Below are 17,706 nucleotides of genomic sequence, written 5' to 3' on the forward strand. Positions count from 1 at the left end.
ACAATAGGATGCAATGGGGAAACATAGGGATAGGGGCAACACAAACCATATACTCTAGAAGTGGAATGCGAACCACGAATGGACCCCAAACCTATGTGACCTTGTAGAGGGTCGCTGGGACTATTAGAAAATAGTGAGAGTTAGAAAAATAACCCTCCCCAAGACCCTGAAAAGTGAGTGCAAAGTGCACCAAAGTTCCCCTAAGGACAAAATAGTCGTGTTAGAGGGAGAATGCAAGGAAAACACAAATCAGCAATGCAACAACGATGGATTCCTGTCTGAAGGTACCTGTGGAACAAGGGGACCAAGTCCAAAAGTCACAAGCAGCTCGGAGATGGGCAGATGCCCAAGAAATGCCAGCGGTTGGTGCAAAGGAGCTCTTACTAGGCTGAAGAACTGTGAATACTGCAGGAACGACAAGGGCTAGAGACTTCCCTTTTGGAGGATGGATCCCCCACGCCTTGGAGAGTCGTGCAGAAGTGTTTTCCCGCCGGATGGACGCCAACAAGCCTTGCTACACGCAAATCGTGCGTTTGGCGTTTTTGGACGCTGCTGGGGCCCAGGAGGGACCAGGAGGTCGCAAATTGGACCTGCCGAGAGAGGGGACGTCGAGCAAGACAAAGAGCCCTCACTGAAGCAGATAGCACCCGGAGAAGTGCCAGAAACAGGCACTACAAGGATGCGTGAAACGGTGCTCGCCGAAGTTGCACAAAGGAGTCCCACGTCGCCGGAGACCAACTTAGAAAGTCGTGCAATGCAGGTTAGAGTGCCGTGGACCCAGGCTTGGCTGTGCACACAGGATTTCCGCCGGAAGTGCACAGGGGCCGGAGAAGCTTGCAAAGTCGCGGTTCCCAGCAATGCAGCCCAGCGAGGTGAGGCAAGGACTTACCTCCACCAAACTTGGGCTGAAGAGTCACTGGACTGTGGGGGTCACTTGGACGGTGTCGCTGGATTCGAGGGACCTCGCTCGTCATGCTGAGAGGAGACCCAAGGGACCGGTAATGCAGCTTTTTGGTGCCTGCGGTTGCAGGGGGAAGATTCCGTCGACCCACGGGAGATTTCTTCGGAGCTTCTGGTGCAGAGAGGAGGCAGACTACCCCCACAGCATGCACAAGCAGGAAAACAGTCGAGAAGGCGGCAGGATCAGCGTTACAGAGTTGCAGTAGTCGTCTTTGCTACTATGTTGCAGGTTTGCAGGCTTCCAGCGCGGTCAGCGGTCGATTCCTTATCAGAAGGTGAAGAGGGAGATGCAGAGGAACTCGGCTGAGCTCGTGCATTCGTTATCTAAAGTTTCCCCAGAGACAGAGACCCTAAATAGCCAGAAAAGAGGGTTTGGCTACCTAGGAGAGAGGAAAGGCTACTAACACCTGAAGGAGCCTATCACAAGGAGTCTCTGACGTCACCTGGTGGCACTGGCCACTTAGAGCAGTCCAGTGTGCCAGCAGCACCTCTGTTTCCAAGATGGCAGAGGTCTGGAGCACACTGGAGGAGCTCTGGACACCTCCCAGGGGAGGTGCAGGTCAGGGGAGTGGTCACTCCCCTTTCCTTTGTCCAGTTTCGCGCCAGAGCAGGGGCTAAGGGGTCCCTGAACCGGTGTAGACTGGCTTATGCAGAATTGGGCACATCTGTGCCCAACAAAGCATTTCCAGAGGCTGGGGGAGGCTACTCCTCCCCTGCCTTCACACCATTTTCCAAAGGGAGAGGGTGTCACACCCTCTCTCAGAGGAAGTTCTTTGTTCTGCCATCCTGGGCCAGGCCTGGCTGGACCCCAGGAGGGCAGCTGCCTGTCTGAGGGGTTGGCAGCAGCAGCAGCTGCAGTGAAACCCCAGGAAGGGCAGTTTGGCAGTACCAGGGTCTGTGCTACAGACCACTGGGATCATGGGATTGTGCCAACTATGCCAGGATGGTATAGAGGGGGCAATTCCATGATCATAGACATGTTACATGGCCATATTCGGAGTTACCATTGTGAAGCTACATATAGGTAGTGACCTATATGTAGTGCACGCGTGTAATGGTGTCCCCGCACTCACAAAGTTCAGGGAATTGGCTCTGAACAATGTGGGGGCACCTTGGCTAGTGCCAGGGTGCCCTCACACTAAGTAACTTTGCACCTAACCTTTACCAGGTAAAGGTTAGACATATAGGTGACTTATAAGTTACTTAAGTGCAGTGTAAAATGGCTGTGAAATAACGTGGACGTTATTTCACTCAGGCTGCAGTGGCAGGCCTGTGTAAGAATTGTCAGAGCTCCCTATGGGTGGCAAAAGAAATGCTGCAGCCCATAGGGGTCTCCTGGAACCCCAATACCCTGGGTACCTCAGTACCATATACTAGGGATTTATAAGGGTGTTCCAGTAAGCCAATGTAAATTGGTAAAAATGGTCACTAGCCTGTTAGTGACAATTTAAAAGTAATGAGAGAGCATAACCACTGAGGTTCTGGTTAGCAGAGCCTCAGTGAGACAGTTAGGCACCACACAGGGAACATATACATGCACACCTATGAGCACTGGGGCCCTGTGTGACAGGGTCCCAGTGACACCTACATATAGGCCACAAACCTATGAGCACTGGGGTCCTGACTAGCAGGATCCCAGTGACACATAACAACCATACTGAAAACATGGTGTTTTCACTATGAGCACTGAGGCCTGGCTATCAGGATCCCAGTGAGACAGTGAAAACAGTGACAAACACCCTGACATACACTCACAAACAGGCCAAAAGTGGGGGTAACAAGGCTAGAAAGAGGCTACCTTCTCACAAATGGTGACTTAAGAAACATGGCTAGTGATGTCACAACCTCAGTATGTTCCTGTTCACATGTTGCTGTTGTGGTGTATGTGTTGTGTGTCGTAGAGGGTTGCTGTGCAGTGTGTATATAAGTAGGTTTTTGTACTTACCAACAAGTAGTCCATTGCCATACTGTCCATCCTGGAAGTGTTCATTGGTGGTGCAGTGATGGAAGATGAATGAGTCATGTACACTCCCAGGATATTTAGCCACGATGTTGGTGATCAATCCCTGGTGATCGACTATGGCCTGCACGTTGATGGAATGTGTGTGCTTCCTGTTGCGGTAGAGGTGTTCAGTTGCAGCAGGTGGCACAAGGCGTACATGTGTGCAGTTGATTGCACCAAGGATGTGTGGGAAGCCACTGATGAGGTAGAACCCCTGTTTTGTTTCCTGCTGCTTCTGCAGTGTGTTAGGGAAGCAGATGTGGGGGGGGGTCAGTCCAATGATGGCATCCAGTACTTTGGGAAAAAAGGCGGAGAATGATGGTTGAGATATTCCGCCAACCAGGGCACCAATTGTTTGGAAAGAACAACTTGCCAGCATATGAAGTACCGCAAGCAGCTTGGTTTCTGTTGGGATGGTGCAGGGTGTCACCAAAGTGGGGGCCAACTGCGGTTCAATGTTGTGCAGCAGCTGCTGAATGGCCTGCCAGTTCAACCGGTACCTCTGGATGATGTCGTGTTCCCTGAGGCCCTGAAGGGTGGTTGTGGGGCAGAATATCCTCTCCTGCCTTCTGCGCTGCCTTTGGGGTCCCTGCTGGTGTTGTTGTAGCTGCTGTTGCTGCTGCTGGGCTCCTCGTCTGTGTGCACGCTGGATTAGAATCACCTCCATGGCTCCCTGTTGCTGCTCTGCTGCTCTGCTGTTTGTCCTGTGTGTTCTAATTAAATACAGGTGTGTTTGCCCCATTTTAAAGCCTGCCCTGACCCAGGTGTTAAATTTTGGTGCAAATTGGGCTGTGCGTCATTTTCTGGCTCCGCCTCCCGGTCATGCGTCATTTTTGCACGAAAGCATAAATACGACGCATGACCGTTTAAGCCATTTTTGGGACGGGAACGCCTACCTTGCATATAATTAACACAAGGCATGTTGCCGCATCCAAAAAATGACGCACACTGCGACATTTTGTCGTCCGCGGGCTTGGGAGTCAAAGTTTAAATACGGGGCAATGTTTTCGCTGATTGTGCGTCAACATTTTTAACACACAATTGGCACAGACGGAGTATAAATATGCCCCCATGTTTTTAATTTTATGCTTGCAATTTTTACAGTAATGTTAAAAAATAATTGCAATCTTATTCAATAAACATCTTTAAAACTGCACTATAGGCTATTTTGACAGGTCTGAGGCATGTTTTGCAGTTCTACCTCAGAGGGTGGCACAAGGAGTGCTACAGACCACTGGTAGTATTTAATTTACAGGCTGTCAACATCAGGACAGTGCACACTCTACGGGCGACAAAAATGCAAAATCCCAGTCTTTATGCAAGAGCATAATTCATGCATTGTGTTTATATGCAGTATGTTAACCTTTTGCATTGCCGAGTTTAACCTTTAAAAGCACTATTAATGATGTTTGCAATAACTGTTCATTTGCAAGGTATTGCTGCAGGCTTACTGAGTGTGTTAGGGTGTGGTCCCTTTCTAGGACCTTTAGAAGCTTTCCCTGCAGCATGACTGGGTGTGGTTTGTGGGCTGGGCTTGACTCTCTATAAGGGAGCCAGCCCAGCTCCACGTGCTCACTATTCAGAGGCCCCGGTGCAGAGCAGCAGCAACTTCCTGAGCTCCTGTTCCGGAGGCCTACCTTGATATTCCAAGCCTGCCCTCATTATATTGGTGATCCTCGAGCAGGGTGGTAAGGCAGAGGTCAGGCTGGGCTCCGACCCCCGTTCTCAAAGACATTCGAGTTTTGGGCCTAGTTGTGAAACTCTCTGTATGCGTGAGTGTGATTTCATGGCATTTTGCATATTTTTGTTCGAATCGGCAGAGTGCGCGATTCATTTCTAACATGTAAACTTTGGCATTCAGATCGGCAACAGTGTGCGCGATCAATTCATGGCATTTGCATATTCTTGGTCAAATCGGCAGAGTGTGCGATTCATTTCTAACATGTAAACTTTGGCATTCAGATCGGCAACATTGTGCGCGATCCTTTCATGGCATTTGCATATTCTTGTTCGAATCGTCAGAGTGCGCAATTCATTTCTAACATGTAAACCTTGGCATTCAGATCGGCAACAGTGTGCGCGATCATTTCATGGCATTTACATATTCTTGTTGGAATTGGCAGATTGCGTGATTCAACCCTGGCATAAAACGCTTGACTTTTAGATCGGCAGTGTGCGATCATTTCATGACATTGAAGACTTTGGTGTGCCGTGTTTTTTGAGGTGCACACATTTATCCTGAGCTTTTGGGATTTCTTTGACACGCTTAATTCAAAGTGCGATATTCTTTGTGCATATTAAGCTCCTAATACAGTTCCTGTTGTTTCCAGGGAATGTTCAGATAGCCTTTGTCCTCATGTAAAAATGCAATGTTTATTCTGAAAAATTATTGATGAAGGTTCTTGTATTCTAGACAGTATGTGATATTTCCTGAAAAGCTCATATGAAACATTGTATTAACCCATTTTAGATTTTTCTAGGTACTTAGATTTCTTGAGGTCTAGTTATAGTAATTTCTTAGGTTATCCATGATTACAGTATAAGAACTCTTAGAACCATAGTCTATTGAAAGTCAATGTGATTATATTGTGGCATTGTGTTGTTTAACCTCTTGCTTCCTACAGGTCTCCTTCCCAGCTGTTCCCTACCTAATCCCCCACTGGGACTCTCTCAGGCTCTGTGGTATATCTATCGGAGCTTTGGAGCTGTCTAGTGGTGGACATGTTGGGAACGTGCGCAGGCCCTGAGGATCTGGTCTCCCTGACACAGGCTCTGGGTATGTGTAATACCAATTGCTCAGGACTTGTAAGTAAATTTAATGAGCCAATTAGATGTCCCAATGTTATCCTGTTGAAAAGAGAGAACAGAAGCACTTTAACTCTGGTAAGCAGGGATAGCATGCATTCTAATGCCAACGAAACAGGTTCAGCAAAAATGGAGGAATGAAAGCAAAAGTCTTGTGGACGACCATGCCATGAATGTGAGTTTTAACAACTCTTATGGTAAACTGTAATGAATGAAAAATTGATATGTTGTAAAGTCATGCATTTTTTTACAAAAACCATGAAAATCTAAGTTTAGGAACAGTGAATATTTATACAACTCTTAACTTGGGGTTAGCCACAATATAAATATTTTGCAAAATGTGTGCCTGCAAGTACCCTGTTTTTCATTTTTGAGACAAAAAATTGAGTGAAATTCAAAGGATAATAGCAAATATACCCTACCCATTTTTTTCAGTTCTTTCAGTAAAAATGCTACCTCACTTGTGTGGGGGGGATGGGATATTGTCCACAAAATGAAAGACACCCTCATAATTTGCCCACTGTACTTCAATCTTTCTTGAGAGTGAGCTGTAAAATTTGAGACATGGGTAAATTGCTACCAAGAGAACACTACCAACCTGAAACATTTATGAAAACTAGACAATTGGAGAAGTGCAGGTCATGGAGGTTTGTGTAGATCCTATCACTTTTTCTTACAAAGAATGATCAATTAACCTCAAACTGTAGCTAAAATCACAGTGTTTCATCATATTTCTGTGAAGGAATGTTCTGAAATCTTCAAGGAAGTCTGCTAACACCCTACATGCTTGCACTTCTCTTAATGAAAATGGTACTCTGACTGTGTGAGTGGGCCCATCTGCCATGACCAGAAGGACCACAAAATGCAACATAGAAACATCAAAAGTGTCCCTGTAGTTTCAATCTTTCTGGAAATGTGTATAGCTGTGGAATTTGGACCAAGGGACAGCTGGCACTCACAATGTCCTGCTAATCCTGAACCTTTGCTAAAATCACAGAATTTAATCATGTTTCTGTGAGGGAATGATCTAGAATCTAAGGAGATTGACAAAACTCTTAGCACCAAGCTACCCCATTTTTCACCCTTTAAAAACAGTACCCCATTTGTGTGAAAGGGCCCATCATCAGTGACAGGAAAGACCCCAGAATACAATGTGGAATCATCAGTATTTGTTTTTAATTTCAATCATTTGGGTGATGTGGGTAGTTGTCCAATTTGGGTGCAGGTAGGCCAGCACCCAAGGAAACCTTCTAACCTCAGAATGTTTTGAAAATTAAGCTCTTGTGGAAGTCTATGATGGCATGGCTTGTGTGGATTCCATTACGTTTTCTTATCCAGAATACTCTGCAAATGTAACATTTCTGCTAAAATGACAGAATTTCTTAATATTTCACCTGGTCAAGTGCGACCAGGTAGCCCCGGTTGGCACTTTATGCTTTTAAGCACTATATTGCATTTTAATCATTGTTATTATTTAAGTATCAAATATGCAATTAACCATTTTTAGGTAAAAAAATATTGTAAAAACGGTTTTTAAATATTAAATTACATTATTTGTAATTATTGTATGCACATTTTTAAATAATGCATGATTAAAAATGTATGTTTTTACTTTAGGTGTGAATTTATTTTTTAATTTAAACTACCAAAAATAATTGTAATTCAATTTAAAGAATTATGGATGTAATTCAACATGAAGTTAATAGTGCTAAACGATAATTTTTCATTATTCTGCATTGAACAATAATATATAAAATGAATTCACAAGAATATTAAATATAAATGTAGTTTTACTTATTTATTATAAAGTTTATAGAAACATGTTTAATCTTTGCTATTCTTTAGAGAGATCTCCACCTCGGCTGCTAAATTTCCACATGATAACGAATAGGGAAAAATAAAAAAGCTCATTTAACTAAAAAATTAGTAAAAATATTTAAATGTTACATATTCATGTAAGATATTTGTATATGTTAATTTTTAATGTGAGCAAAATAAAAAATACTTGTCATATTAACTTATTTTTGAATATGTTAAAAAAATATAAATTATTTTTCTTACGTTTAAGTTACAAATAAATTCCCACCTAAATTTAAATTATTTTGTTTTATTATGTATTAATAATTACAATCAGTGTTTATAGAAAGTGACTTAAATATATTTTAATAACATTATTGTTACAGTAATTTATAGATTTAAAAACGTTATTAACATATCATGGAATCAAATAATAAAGTCTCTTTACTGTTATTTTTTAACTCTCGGCTATATAAATTTTTATTTTTAACTCTTTTCAACAATTTATTTTAATTTATGACAAATGTCTATGGTGTTTTATCGTAAGTCCTACCAACATTATTTTCTACAGGCTGGTATTAGTGTACCAGTGGTTGACCATGCGTAGTGCTGTACTTAATGCACATTTGAATAATGTACTACCGTTTTGGGTCTCTTTTTGGGTGCAGCAACCAATGTCACTGCTATGTTGGCACAACTAAAACATCAAACACAGAGCAATGTCACTAGCGGGCATGACCTGGTTGAAGTTAGAGAAGCATTTATCAACCATGTTTACAGAACCCATCCACTCAAAAAGAACGATGACTGCAACCTCTTATAGTACATACGGAAAGGTCTTATGGTTCACTTTGCAGGCCCACTGTCTCGAAAAATCAGGTTTTGTTTCAACAACTTGATGCTTTGTAATCTCATTTATTAAGTGTGAGCCCAACCTTATACAACATAACGGAAGCGAGGTGTATAACTGCATATGAAACAATGATTCAATAAGGATTACTACTGATTAGCCCGAGGTGTTTATGGCAGAGAAAAAATATTAGGAAAACCATAAATGTAATGTACATCAAACGTTTAGAAAAGCTGACCAACTACTCACCTATTAGGAAATCTGAATCATTCAACAAACATAGTAGTTCAGTACAGGCAACTGTGCGATACTCGTTGTAAAATTGACCAAAGGTGTGTGTGCAGAAACAAATAAATTTGTGTATTTATAAAAGTGCAAATAATCATGGAATAGTGTTATTTGTAGGATTCCTACATGGAAAATCAATTAATTTTAATAAACTCATTCTGGCTCCAGTGTATTTGAAATGTTTAACATTTCAATCCAACATATGATCCGAGGCTTTTCATTAGGGCAAAGAGGTAGCAGCAAATACGAATTATTTTAATATAACTAATTGATTTTTCATGTTGAAGTCAGAGATAGCCCCATATTTTCTCAAACACATATTTTTTATCTACAACACTTCTTAAATACATCAATATTTGAGAAGCTCCCTTTAGAATTTAGGAATATACCGTTCTGGAGGCTTCAGTAGATATTTTCTTTTAAATAACATGTTGTAAAGTTCTTTAACATCCGTGAGCTGCACTTTAGTTCACTGCCCTAGGTATGCAGTAGACAAAACTCACATTGCTTAGTCTTAACCTCTGTGGACACGTATAGCATGCATTTAGTTTATAGGAAAATGCTTTGTAAGTGCATTTCTTAGCAGGAAAAAGGATTTCATGCCCAAGGGCCAAACAGTGACACCCATGACTGGCGATGACCTGTACATGTTTTTGATCGTGCACGTGAAGGTTAATTATGGCCACAAAATTGTTTGAATGTGGTAAGCATCCATACATGGTTGTTTGCTCTCCCTAACTACAGGAGGGCAGAAAAGAAATAACGGAACCCAACCCCATTCTGCAGATCATGTTCGGGTTTCAGAAAGGTTCTCGAGCACATGAATCTGCAAATGAAAGCCAAATGAACATTTGAAAGGTGTCTTAAGCTAAACTGACATAGCCTTTGAAAAATCAAAATGTTTTCGAAATCCAAATAATGGAAAGCTGTGTGCGAAAACTCCAGTTCTAAAAACTTCTGCAGTAGGCATAAATGTTTTTTTAAAGGTTTAGTCTATGGTTAATGGCCATGGTTAACAGGCATCAGGGCCAAGACAAATACTCTGCATTGCGCTGTTGTACCAATGATGTAATTGTAGTACCTGAAAAGCCAACCAAATTTAGAAGCTGCCTGCTAAAGCTGTAAGGTACTATCTTCTGTTGTCTGTCTTCTCTGATGCATAGCTGTCCCGATAAAGCCAATTTCAATCGACTCACACCCAATAATGTGAAGGACACTCAGGCTCTTTCTTTGTACTTACTGAGAGACAATTAGCTATTCTGCTAAATTACCTCTGCAAAACGGAATTACAATGTGGAATTCTGCTCTGCTAATTCCAAGTTGCTTGGCGGTCCTCGAGTGTTTTCCTGGATAGTGGAACACGGGTCCAGATGCTACCATGCGCTAATTCTGCCAGTTAAAATTTAGTAACAGCTAGTGAGTAGTAGGTGAGTTTGACATTAAGGGAGTTCGGCAGTGGGGGGGTGTTCTCACAAGTGAAGAATTGCAACCTCTAATGAAAGCCAGTCTCCCCACTTGTCCAAATTGCATGATCTAGGCATATATATTTTTCACAGTCTAATTTTTTTCTTCATTATCACGTGATAGCACTTTCAAATAAGTGAGTTCAGGATGTGCGCTCTCAGCACACTTTCTTTGTTTAATTTAATAGTTATTAGATTGTTGCTTTCTGCATAATAATTTTCTAGGCCACATTTAGGGTAAGCATGACAACTGACATGCCCTTTTGCTCACATGTGGCATTCACAAATTCAGATCATATTTAAAAATTATCACTTACTCGTTTAATAACGTCCCTCAATTCACTGATTATCGGACGCAGTAAAGTGAAACGCTTCTGTGTGTTAAAAAATATCTGAAATTTTGAAGGGACTTTATCATGTTTTATATGATACCTCTTGCTTGATTTACATGCTAAATATTGTCAATGCTCTGCTCATGCACTGGCTCTTACAGCCAAGCAGGACCATTTGCTCTGCTCTTGTTTGGTAATTTGTTGGCTCCAAACTCTAGAATCATGCAAAATGAAAGGCCCGCTTTATTTCATCCCGTTCACTCTTTTTCCAATGGAGAACAGACTCAGCAGGAGAACGAAATGGGGGGAATATGGAAAATGAAAGTCCAGCCTGCACTATGGCTTCCAAAACCACCCATCGCCTCTGCAAAGACAGAATACTTTGTGAAAGAGCCCAGCATGTTCATCAGAGATTACAATCTCTGATAAAGGCTTGCTAAACCGGAAAGAAGGCAAGATGGCTTAGCCAAATTTTGACTGCATGTTAAACTTAGCTGACATACGGCTTAGCCATTTAATTCTTTCAGTTCAATGGCAGAAAGCCCATCTTTCAGTGCACTTCTGAGTATCCTTCAAAATACAAATTATGCCAGCATAATCTGCTTCATTTGGTAATTTCCTGTCAAACTTCTTATGCAAAATTCCTGAAATTCTGCCTTTATGCCACTCAGTGTATCTAATTAAACGTTCAAACATTACTGCAAATGTGCTATTCGTAGAAAAATATCCTGCAAAAGCCTGGGAACAGCAGAATGTGTGTGACTGTTTGCAGTGCTTTTGATTTTTTGCTATATTTATTTTAAGCATGAAATGTATCTTTATGTCTAAAATTAGTGTGAGGATGCAGTTTGTGCTAGAATGTACTGCACAATGATAGATTTGCATTTTGTGTGATTATATGTAATTTTGCTGAAATTTCATGCAATTTAGCAAAAGTAAAATATGTGAATTGTGTACACTGCTAGTTGAAAAACATGGACACAAACATTTTTTATTTCAAAAACTTTATTGTTTTTTATGTGGAGAGTCAAAATGAAAAAATGCCATAATACAGGGATACAAATCACATGTTGAAAAAGGCAGGTAAAGTTGTACCATTCTATTGTACAGAGATATAGTACACATTGTCAAAGAAATACAATGTAAAGCAAAGTATAACACAAAGTCTAAATGCAAAGTAAAACATAGGAATCAAATAAGTACAGGTTATTACCGTAGTAGGCATGACAATTCTGCAAATCGGTATAGCATTATTCACACTTTCAGAGAGGCAATAATGTGGTGAAAGTCATCAGGGGATATTGGAGTAAGTAATGACTACTAATCTATGGTATGGTGCATGAAGGGACCATTAAGGTGAGGAGTACTCAGCATTATACGGAGTAACAAGAAATAGTGAAGGTTCTTGATATGTGAAAATGGTTATTGGAGCTGTCCTTGTTGAGTAGACAGGAAATGAGTAACAAAGCAGATTTTCATGGATGTTTGGTATTGGCGAAGTAGTTGTCAAGCACCTTCCAAACAGATCTGGCCTGTGGTCTCCAGGGTGAGTTTTGGAGAGTAATGTTATTGGCACCCTTTAACTAGGAGATCTGGTTCAGCCAGGGCTGGAAAGAGGTGCCAGCAGTTTTTTTTTTCCAGTTAGCATGTACGGATTTACAGGCCGCAGTCAGTAATATGTGTAATAGTAGACTATCATTAGGTGTCTTGATCTGTAGATCAAGAAAGCCTTGGATGAGTGAGATGAAATCCCGTCTCAGTTAGATCCCAAATAGGGACCAGATAAAGTTGATTATTCGGTCTTAAAAATGGGAAACAGTACTACAGTAAAAAGTAAGTGAGTGAGATCACCAGTGGCTTTTTTACAGTTGCTTCACTTTGGGTCAACTCTAAGAAACATCTTATGTAGACGAGAGAGAGTCCAAAATGTCCTATGCAGGAGCCAATATTTAGTATGGGGTGACTACGGGGTGATTTTATGAGAGACTACTAATTTTTAAATCAGGCTCCAATTGTCTGAAGAAATGGTATCAAGTGTGACCCATTTCTTTTGATAGTTGGAGGTTGGAGGTTGAGCCTGTAGAATGTGAAGGTTTGGTGACTGGATTTATTGAAGGAAAAGATGATTGAGGAAAATGAGGGGTCCATATAGATGCATTTGGCCTTAGATAAACTTGCTTTGAGTTTTAGGAAGGCATAGAAGTCTGTATCTAATAGGATAAATTGTTGTAATTCTCTGACGAAAAGAGGGATTTGTTGTGTACCTAATTATTTCAGGAAATAGATGCCCTTGGATGCCCAGGGATGCCAATTTATGGGCATGCCAGAGTAAGATCAGTTTAGATTGGGTAATTGGAATCTTCAGTAGTCTACCATTTTCCAAAAGAGCCCATTTGTGTGTTTTTAATGATATATGTCTGGTAAGGAGGGCTTATGTTTGTTGGAGAAAAGTGTTGTGGGGTTCAAATCTTAAAGAATTTCCTGTTCGACTAAATGTCATGAGGGGGTGTAATCCAGATATAGGGAAAATCACAAAGAGCCTAAAGAAGCTGTTTAATAACTCCTGAAACCAGCCAGATGAACTTCGCCAAGATTCATATGGAGGTGTAGATTTCATGGAAATTCTAGGGGATTTATTTTGCCATAGATATTTTGTGAACAACTTGTCTAGGTTTTGGTGGAAGTCATTGGACAAAGCTAGGGGGCAGCATACTTATAAGATAGTTGACTATCGGGGGCACCATCATTTTGTCTCTATACCACCCCATCAAGTAATGAATTTAGGGTTCCATCCATCTAGTAGATTTTCAATGTTCTTAATGTCAACTTTTTATTGTGGTGTAGGGTTTTTAACAGGTCCAATCCAAACTCTAAGCCCAGATATTTTATGAATCAGGGTTGCCAGGTCAGCCCTGTGGTATTTAGTAAAAGTCTGATAATTAAAATAAAGGAGCAGATAGGGGACAACCCTGTCTAAGACCTCTTTCCAGGCTTAAGGAAGGGGACAGTAGGCCCTCAGGTCACACTCTGGTAGAATGACCGCTGTAGACAGCCATGACCACCCCAGTAAAGGCCCACCCAGGTTGAATTTTAAGTGGTTTTCACATAAAAATGTCCAGGAAACTCTATCAAAAGCCTTGTCAGCATCTAGAGTTATTGCCATGGTATCAGGGGTGGTGGATTTGTCTCTCTCGAGTAAATGGGATAAGAGGCAAGTGTTATCACTAGACATTTGATTCTTCATGAAGCCAACCTCTGATTGTTTAATCAAGCGAGACAAAAGCTTTTGCTAGTCATTTGCAGAGTACCTGAAGAGATCTGGAACTGTAGGACTAAGTGTGGAGGCAAAAGTCTTATAAAAGTTAGCAGTAAAGCCATCAGGTCCTGTGACTTTGTGTGGTTTAAGGGATTTATTAGCCTCTGTGATTTCATCTAGGGTCATTGGTGAGTTAAGGGACCTCTTCTTTGAGTCGGTGATAGTAGGTATTTGTATGTTATTTAAATATTCTCTACATTCATCAGTGGATGAGTCTGAGTCATCTTCACAAAGAGATTTATAAAAAATCTCTAAGACATGCATGATCTTTTGGGGTCTGTATGAGTCTCATTCAACTTGTCTTTCAGTGAAGTAATGCCCTTATGGTTCTGTTTATGTTTCATACATGACACCAACATTGTACTGCTTTGTTTACTTTGCACAATTTTAGGCTTTGTTAAGCAAGACCCCAGCCTTCTCACTTAAAATACAATTCGATTCATATTTGTTGTTTGTAAGAATCGAGTGAGTTTGAGCATCTGAATTGGAAATGTGGCTAGTTTCGAGGGTTTGATCTCTTTCCCTAACTCCAGCAGATTGTTATTGTGGGTTTTGTTTAATTTGGATTGAATCTCAATTGATGAGCCTCTCAGAGTTGCTTTACGAATATCCCAGAAAGTGGACGCAAGATATATATGTTGGAGTTGTTTTTATTATAGTTTAGTATGGTATCTTCAATGATGTCTCTGGAGCACCATCTTTAATAGATTTGTCATTGAACCTCCAAATTCTACATGGTGGTCGCATATTGGTGCCCATGAGAGATGGGTTTATGGCCGAGCGGTATGGGATCAGCCTATAGAGAATATCTGTTTGGTCGATCAGGTTAGTGTGTGTGTTAGAAATCAAGAGATGGGCAATTATAGAATATCATTTGTGTGGGTTGTAGGTAAAGGTATAATCCCTGATGTCAGGGTGTTGCAATCTCCAAGAGACATGTAGATTGAATCTTGAGCAGAGTTTAAGAGGTGACCTGTGTGACTTATGGGGCTTAAATGAGGTTTTGAATTGCCTATCAACAATGCCATCCAGGGGAGATAAATGTCATTGCCCATGATGTGTAATTCATTGACTGGGATTTGGCAAAGCAGAGTAGTCAAGGAGTCCTAAAATTCTGCATCATCAGAGTTCCAGTCGTATGTATTGAGGACATGAAAGGAATTTATGTTTTTAGAAAGTTTTGTTAGGATCCATCTTCCTTCATTATCTGTTATGTGAGATTCTACGGATAAGTCCAATTGTTTTGCAAATCAACATTATAACCCCTCTTCTCTTGTTGGCTGGAGAGCAAAGAGCATCACTAATCCAGTTATGTCTTAATGATGTCATGTCATTGTGTGTTATCTTGGTCTCTTGCAGCATGATTACATCAGCCTTAAGTTTATGAAGACAGTTCTCAATTTTCTTATGCTTAACTGGCTGATTGAGTACCTCGACAGTTAAGATCAATTTTACATTCTCATCAAGGGGACCGTCAGTCGTGCTGTTACGGGTATGTATATGGTTATGTAGTACATGAGAAGAGGAAGCAACTTGGCCCAGTAACGAGTCTGTCCTCATTGATTACTGATTTTAAGAGACAACAACAGTGTCCATAAAAGTAACCCTCTAAGAGGATACAGTTTGTGCTAGAATGTAGTTCAAAATGATGGATTTGCATTTTGTGTGATTACATCTAATTTTGCTGAAATTTTGTGATATTTTGCAAAAGTCATATATATGAATTTTGCACACTGCTAGTTTCCAGCTGAAAAACATAAACACACATTTTCTGTGTATAGTGGATGGAGGAATGCTTCTACAGTCTGTAAGCATATACATTTTGGGTGTTAAATTCTATAATAGGTTTAATTGCTGAAGGACACCAAAAGATTTCTCAAAATGTATATGCATTTGCAGGAAACTCTGTGGTGCAGCTACCAAGTGTGCAGCAGATGTGTGGGCACATGATCCAGGGATGACAGGGAATACTTCTAAGATGGGGAAGGATAGGAAATGTTCCTTTCTTGCATTGTGGTCTACAAGGTGTAATGGTGTGATTTCAGCAATTTCACAGAACAAGTATAATGCAAAACTCCAGAAATTATGTGAATTAATTTCCCCCAGGCCTGCAAATAACATACACATAACATGCAGGAAAAATGTAATCTGTGTATATTGAGCAACTAATTCGCCTTTTACGGAAGTGCTTCCTAGTTTTAAACAGATTTGACAATGTCAAAACCATTAAATGAGAAATTAGTAAACACGTGTAGCACAACTGTGCCCAGTGCATGAACACTGTTTAATCTAAACTAGTGCTTAAAATAAATTTTTATTCATTCAGGACATACAGAGTTGCAAGGTTCTTTTTTTAGATGTTTCCATGGTCATTAAGTTCTATGGAAATCTTTACTACTTTGTGAAGAATGAAAAGCCACATTTGCATGAAATTCATACCTTTTGCAGCAAATTATAGCACAAACATTTAGAAAACAAAGAAAAGGCCAATGTTTGCTGTATCTTATCTTAGTATCTTGCAACTCCAGAAAACTGTGCAAACTTTGTACAGGATGAAAACTGGAAGGTTTGTAAAACTATTCTGATGAAACAATTTCATTGCTCGCCCCACATTTCTATCCTTTGTGCTTACAATCTCATTCCCAGTATTTTATAGACATACAGGGGGTCATTCCGCCTCCCGCCGGCGGCGGTAACCGCATGCCCGGCGGGAGCCGCCGAATGACCGCACCGCGGTCAAATGACCGCGGCGGTCATTCTGAGTTTCCCGCTGGGCTGGCGGGCGACCGCCAGAAGGCCGCTCGCCCGCCCAGCGGGAAACTCCCTTCCACGAGGATGCCGGCTCCGAATGGAGCCGGCGGAGTGGAAGGGGTGCGACGGGTGCAGTTGCACCCGTCGCGATTTTCAGTGTCTGCCACGCAGACACTGAAAATCTATGTGGGGCCTTGTTAGGGGGCCCCACGACACCCGTTCCCGCCAGCCAGAACCAGGCTGGCGGGAAGGGGGTCGGAATCCCCATGGCGGCGCTGCTTGCAGCACCGCCGTGTAGGATTCCCTGGGGCAGCGGGAAAACGGCAGGACACCGCCGGTTTCCCGTTTCTGACCGCGGCTTTACCGCCGAGGTCAGAATGCCCCTGGAAGCACCGCCAGCCTGTTGGCGGTGCTTCCGCGGTCGTTGGCCCTGGCGGTCCATGACCGCCAGGGTCAGAATGACCCCCACAGTCTCAAATGCTACGGTTTATTATACATACACATGCATCCATTTAGTCTGAAGGATCAAGATATGGAACACACTTGTTATAATCCACTTAACAACCTCACACTCCTCCATGAATTGTAGGCATTACGAAAACAACTCCACTTTCCAATATCTGATGTAGTAGCATTCTATTTTGATTTGAGCTTTCTGTTTTGATATGAACTTTATACAATGCAGGAATGAATGTTAAATAGCATTGGACTGTATTCAAGAAGTTATTTCAAAGTACACATTTTCATAGTCTGATATATGCCATAAATATTGTAATTGGTTGGGTCAGTCAGGGTTTATTTTCAGTTTTTTTTTTATTGCAAAGCTATCAATATGCATGCTGTAAATCAAAGCTTTATGGTTATCCTTAGTTGATGCATATATTTCATATGGTACACCATCAATACCTTCCATTATTTGACACATTGGCATGCATACTGTTTACAGTCATATTGAGTACTTCTCATTAAAAAACTCTATCATATGCATAGATCATATCATACTTGGAAAGCTATGAGAGAGAGAAGCCTTGGTCTTCATGTGAGCTGTGACTGAGCTCTCACAACACCAAATCAATCATATTCCAAGTAGATAAAAACATTTCTGTGTGTACTTCCTGACTCACTCTTGGAGTTTCACACAA

Source organism: Pleurodeles waltl, chromosome 3_1 (assembly GCF_031143425.1).
Source record: "Pleurodeles waltl isolate 20211129_DDA chromosome 3_1, aPleWal1.hap1.20221129, whole genome shotgun sequence".
In the NCBI taxonomy this organism is placed as follows: Eukaryota; Metazoa; Chordata; class Amphibia; order Caudata; family Salamandridae; genus Pleurodeles; species Pleurodeles waltl.